We start from the raw sequence: 7,022 nt of genomic DNA on the forward strand, positions 1-7,022 counted from the left end.
TTGGTGAACTCCAGTTTGCCCGCCTCGGCCACCACTGCGTCAGGCCGGTGTACACTTTACCCGCAGTAATGACTGTCTAATATGTGTAATTGTAAAGCCCTTTGAGCCCCTGTAAAAAGCGCTCTAATAATAAAAATGCAATGCATTATTATTATTATTATTATTATAGTCGCCTCTAGACGTAGACCACGTGTTATTACAAGAAAGGACCAGGTGGGGCTAGCTTCCAAATTGTGCTAATCTTAGTAGATTTCTCTGCAACATTATATCTACACGTCTATCTATGTCATAACGTCAACACTGTACCCTATTCACATTCAGTTCATTTTTTTTAAAACAAAAATTTGAGCCATAACTTACACATTGCACTCGGACGAAGTTTGCTAACAAGAAAGGCATCTTTTTTTTAAAGCAACATTCACATTTAGGGAAATAGTTTTCCACCGTCTGATAACATCATATCCCCCTACCTCTCACTCTCACTCTTGGACACACTGATCAGATGGACTCAGCATTTGTGTGTGTGTGTGTGTGTGTGTGTGTGTGTGTGTGTGTGTGTGTGTGTGTGTGTGTGTGTGTGTGTGTGTGTGTGTGTGTGTGTGTGTGTGTCCACGTCCACACACAAAGCTCTATTCATGGCTGGAGCACGCACATCAGAGGGCAGGAAAGGCCCGGCTCCATAAACAAAGAGGCCAAACAGATCACACTGGCATCTTCTCAGAGCATGAGCGTGCAACTATACAAAGCGTGGGGGTCATCATATCAGCAGCAGCTGCACACTTAGTGCATATATTTTGATAAAAACACACACACAATGGTCATAGAAGAAGTAATTCATAACTCAGTGAATAACATGAATGCTGTGACTCTTTCCAACATGGATGCTTTGTGTCTGTAGTAGGCAAAGTGAGTGAGAGTAGTGGTGGCATCCTCCACCTCCACTGCAAGCCACACATCATTTATGCAAAGGAAGTCTCTAAGATTAGCAGATCCAGGATCAGAGCTCCCTTTGACAGGTCAGTGTAGTGAGTTAAAGGGGACATTTCCTGCTTGGGTTCATAATCATATTTAGTGTCTCTCCTGTGACATGTCTCCATGCTTTAATGTTCAAAAAGCTCTTTATTTTTCTCATACTGCCTGTGCTGCAGCACCTCTTTTCACCCTCTGTCTGAAACCAGAGCCCAGTCTGCTCTGATTGGTTAGCTGGCCGGCTCTGTTTTGATTTGTCAACCATTTATTTCCACTGCAGCGCGTAGCACGGTTTAAGCGTGTCGTGCCAAACCCGGCCCGTTTTTTGTTGCGTTTCCTCTAAGCGTAGTTCCGGCTAACCAGTAGTTTTTCACAGTTTTTCTGGCTCTCCAAAATCGAGGTTCTTTCCGGGCCAACAACCGGGCTGAGTATGCTAAACTAGTGAGAGAATTGTTGGCAACTACAACAAAATGAACATATTTTACCGTGATTTAATTATAATACACGTTTCAAAATGATGCCGAAGTAACAACATACTGATACCCGTTAGTAAAAACCATGAATTAATGCTTTGACGAGTCTGCAGACAGACGGCAGGCTAAAAACCTTTTAAAATGCGTGTTTTCTGAATGGAGATCAGTTAAGCTAACGTATGCTCCGACCGTCCACACTCACAACAACTGCCTATACAGACATAAATAAACCAGCGACTGTATTCGCCATGACACAGACAGTCTGCGGTTTGTACTTGTTTCACTTTTGTCTAGTTTCTGAACAGATATGAGGAGCTCTGAGCTCTGAGGGCAAACAGCTAACAACGGCTGATGTTGGTTTTGTGTTTCGCATTGAAGATGACGTCACGGCTCTGCCTACACTGCGTTACTATAGTTACTACCCCAGTTCCTAAACTGTAATGGAAGCGCAGCTAAAAGTGAGCCTGGCCTACCAAGGCCTAACTATACCGTACTAAGCCGTGCAAGGCCCTGCAGTGGAAATGCGCCATTAGAGATGTCCTGCCCCTTAGCCTATCACGTACAATATGTTGGAGCGCTGGCCAATAGAAGTCTGAGTGTTACATAGTGATGTCAAAGTGGAAGTAATAAAGCAGTCCAATGGAGGCATTTCATGCAAAAAAACGGGATTTTTTTTTGCCTTTGCAGACCATTCACATGTACCAAAAACTATATAACACACGACTACAGGAAGCTGAAAACACAAAAAATTGGAGAATGGAGACTGTGAACATGTCCCAGTAGAGGCACAGAAGACAAATATGAACCTGAAAATGAACATGATGGGCCCCTTTAAAATAACTTTTTTTTTGCAGTTTGAGCACCACAAGCCAAGTGCCGTTTAGTCCCATTATATTAAGGAGAAGGCAGACATGTTACGGACGATATCTCCAACACACTTATGCCATAACAAGATTGATAAATAGCACTACAGGCAAAAGGACAATTAGTGTTTATGATTCTACTTTGAACTGCCCCTTTAAGATTGACATGAAACCAAATCAGAAGTAATTGTTTTTCCACACAATTAAATAATATCCATAAATGTTCACCTCCACAACCATGGTGTTTAATTCAGTGAGTCTCTTTCGCTTCCCTTCATGTTAGCAGTTCTGCAAAGGGAAAGTAATCCGACCCTGAAATGTAATCTAATCACTGGTAATCTCTTGCCGTCTCGTTCTCTGTTGCAATGTAGGTAAATCCAATCTGCACACAGAACATCTTCAAATAAATCACATTTCAGTGTAATGTCAGCTCCAGAATCACGCGGTAATAAAATCACCACTTTTTCTGATGTATTTCTGCTTGTTGTTGTTGTGCAACACCACATTTGTATTTACAAAACTGGATTTTAATATGAGTACACAGTACAAATCTCTGGACTGCAAGAAATGTAAGCCTTGTCAAAAAAAGGTATTAAACTAGCATCAGCTTCCAGTCCACATAAACAGTCTTTGTATCGCTGATATGTTTACTGAACTTTTAGAAGCAGATTTTTTTTTGCTCATCTGGCAAAGCTGGTGTAACGCTGCCTTCAGGTCCAGTCAGAAATATGGAATCTCAAGAGGCATCTAAAGATTAAAATGTTAACAGGTGCAATATTTTAAGTGATCTTTACAAGCCCACTGTACACCTAAATGCAACAGGATTGAACCCTTAAGTATGAGGCACATTTTCAGGTTCATATTCATATTTTTGGTTGGTACTTGTCTTTGCCTTTGTTGAAAAAGAGTTGATTTTAAATTTGGATTTGGAAACACATTTGCAGAATAAGTTCTGATGTAGCGAATTCCTCACATGGCTGATCTTTTTATTCTGCTTGTTTCGAACCCCTCCACTTCATTAGTGCTGTTCAGTCTGTTAGTAAGTTCTGCAGCAGCTGCTCTGACCAAGGATGTGTTGCATGCAGTATTCAAACAAATTGTGACATACTACTTCATCACAACCCTTAACCTCGACCCTCTGGCTCATATATCTTCTGTGTAAAGGATCAGTCGGGTCAGAATAGCTAGAAAAGCATGCTGCCTTTCATACTGCAAAATGCAACCGGATGCATTCAGACACCCTGGTATTCTTGGTATGCTGCATAGGACACACTGTATTGGGACTTACTTACAGTATTAAAAACCATATGTGCAGTGCTTTTACAGATCTGGTGTGTGTGTGTGTGTGTGTGTGTGTGTGTGTGTGTGTGTGTGTGTGTGTGTGTGTGTGTGTGTGTGTGTGTGTGTGTGTGTGTGTGTGTGTGTGTGTGTGTGTGTGTGTCCATACTGTATCGCCTCATTTTCAGCTATCTTTCCCAGCAGATGGACGCCTCCATTGTTGCAAATGTAAAATCATCACACACACACACACACACACACACACACACACACACACACACACACACACACACACACACACACACACACACACACACACACACACACACACACACACACACACAAACACCATCTCTCATTCTCTTGATCTCCTGAATATGCATCTCTTAGAGACCCTGATATGTGAGAGTGGAGCAGTGATTGTGATGACACCACATCTCATCTATACACACACACACACACACACACACACACACACACACACACACACACACACACACACACACACACACACACACACACACACACACACACACACACACACACACACACACACACACAGTCTCACGCTGCTGGTCAAAGAGAAGAGAGGGAAGCTATCTTTGTTCACAAGTTCGGCTTCGAGGATGGTTGCCATGGATACCAGGCCCTCAAATCTGTCGGCTGATGAAAAGCAGTCGGTCTGCTGCAGCGCACACACACACACACACACACACACACACACACACACACACACACACACACACACACACACACTGACACACTGACACACGCACACACACAGACACACTGACACACTCCCATCATCTGCAGACAGCGCAGCAATGCAGCAGTGCGGCGTCAGACGACTAAAAGCTGGCCAATCAGCAACCTCTGCTAACACACACCTCTGAGCTGCAACCAATCAGAGCGCTTCATCCCGACGCTGCATTACAATGTCCACCAATCAGGAGACAGCAATCCAGATGTGTCTGGACAATATTGGCCTGATCATGAGCATTTTTTATTAAAGAAAAGACCAGGATTTTATTTTAGAAGATTACATCTGAATCTGAGAATTACTTTCCTCATTCTTCTCATTTGTGTGCAGCTGTTGACATGTAGTTGTTGCATGACTCACACACACTTAATTCAATAAAGACGCATGCAAAAAAGACAATAAAGTGGAAACACCGGTCCAGGAAGTTAAGGATATGAAGAGAGGAAGAGGGAATAATGTGAATATGTACTGACTGACTGACTGACTGACCTTTTATTCTGTCAGTAATACAAAGTATATGATGATGGTGAGTGGGTCCACTGTGCCCCTGGTGAACCTGTCTTATATTTTCAATCAGATTTAAGCTGAGATGTTCCAGTTGATCCAACAGCAGGTGCTTTGGCTGGTTCAGGGTGGAGATACACGCAGAATAAAAATGAAAAACCTGACAGTCACCTCTCCTGTATTAACCTACTCCACTGTTCATTGAAAGAATAAATGGATGCCATGTTTAGCATCCTCGCGCTCACAGAGTTTATGTCAGTGTGTGTGATGATGGTTAAATTCAATAGGTTTTATCTGCAGGCTTTGGAAAGAACCTGAATACATCTAACGGTAATTTGATCACAAAAACAACCAGTAAAGTGACAGTGCAGTCAATATGCGTAAAAGGAAAAAGAGTAAGCTAAGAAATTAGATATAGAGACAAGCACACATAAGCAAAAAATAAAACGAGTGTACTGTGTCTGCTCTTCATGTAAACAGCATGTAAACTGTACTTATCTGTAGCCTTTCATTTAGTCTGGGATCCTCAGTCCTGCTTATTGCTTTTATCCGCTTTGGTTTTCTTATTTCTGAAAGTTAAGAAGGTAGATACTTCATTTGTTAAAAATACTCTCTTCAGATTCAGATTGAACTTTATTGTCATTGCACACGGCGCAACAAAATGCACTTTGGGGCCAACCAGAGAGTGCACAGTGTAGATAAAGTGCATGAGGTTACAGTATATTCACATATTAGGTTATGGTATCTAAGTTGTGGCATGTGAGAAAGATACAGACGTGTTTTTAAGATAAGATAAAATATCGAATGTTTGTGTTGCAGCAGAATAAAAATACACGGCATCGTACAATCAAAATTAAAAGACAAGAAATAAACAAGAAAGTAGAAAATATACTTCAGTCAGACAACTCAGGTGTTTCTTAATATGTTTTCTTTGCAGTAAATCACGTTTCTGTCAGCCGACACAGATCTCTGAAAGCTTGAAATGTCCCGTCACCGCTGAGTCATCCCTAACGCTGCGGTGTTCATGGTGAGCAGATGACCCAACACTTTTCCACTTATCCCTATAATTAGAGCTGGTGTTTTCCATTGATTGTATTGATCACAGCGGTCTCTTTCCCTCCCCTCTTTGTGTCTCATGTTTCCTCAGAAACAAGAAGAAAGAGTTTGGCAGCTGACAACTTATCGTGAGATGTACCTATTGACACCCCTGATGTTTGAATCGGGATTAGAAATGTCTAATAAAATCATTCATTTTAATTAGGCTTTTATTTTGAAAGGATGCTATGTTTCTGTATTGCTGTTTCTCACTTATCTTTTTATATTGAAAATGTGTGAGCTCAATGTGTCATTTCTTTTTTTTTTTTAAATCATGTGCTATATTTATTTTCTATTTATTTTCAAAATATACATAATAAGGTATACTTCTCTATAATAAATCTACAATTTACGATTAAAACAAAAATAATACATATAAATAATATACACATAGGATACTATATGTATTGTGCAAAGTAGTTGCAGTTTTTTTATAATAAAGAGGAATATTTGTTGTATTACTATGACTTGAACCATGTTCAAAATGTAAATACAAATTCAAATAAAAAAACAATACTGGAAAAAGTCTCAATGTCTTATCGGAATGTTCAATGTTCACTGGAACAATGAAAAAAGTGTGAACTGGATATATGAGTGAGTGAAATGTGTGTGCTGATGTCTCGTGCAATCACTAAGGAATGTGTGTGTTTGCTCGTGTGTGTGTGTGTGTGTGTGCGAGTGTGTGTCAGAGAGAGAGTGTGTGTCTGTTTGTGTGAGAGATAGTGTGTGTGTGTGTGTATGTGTGTGTGTGTGTGTGTGTGTGTGTGTGTGTGTGTGTGTGTGTGTGTGTGTGTGTGTGTGTGTGTGTGTGTGTGTGTGTGTGTGTGTGTGTGTGTGTGTGTGTAGTAGTAGTAGTAGTAGTAGTAGTAGTAGTAGTAGTAGTAGTAGTGTGTGTGTAGTAGTGTGTGTGTGTGTGTGTGTGTGTGTGTGTGTGTGTGTGTGTGTGTGTGTGTGTGTGTGTGTGTGTGTGTGTGTGTGTGTGTGTGTGTGTGTGTGTGTGTGTGTGTGTGTGTGTGTGTGTGTGTGTGTGTGTGTGTGTGTGTGTGTGTGTGTGTGTGTGTGTGTGTGTGTGTGTGTGAG

This window comes from Notothenia coriiceps, unplaced genomic scaffold (assembly GCF_000735185.1).
Source record: "Notothenia coriiceps isolate Sejong01 unplaced genomic scaffold, NC01 NC01_scaffold00000287, whole genome shotgun sequence".
Classification (NCBI taxonomy): Eukaryota; Metazoa; Chordata; class Actinopteri; order Perciformes; family Nototheniidae; genus Notothenia; species Notothenia coriiceps.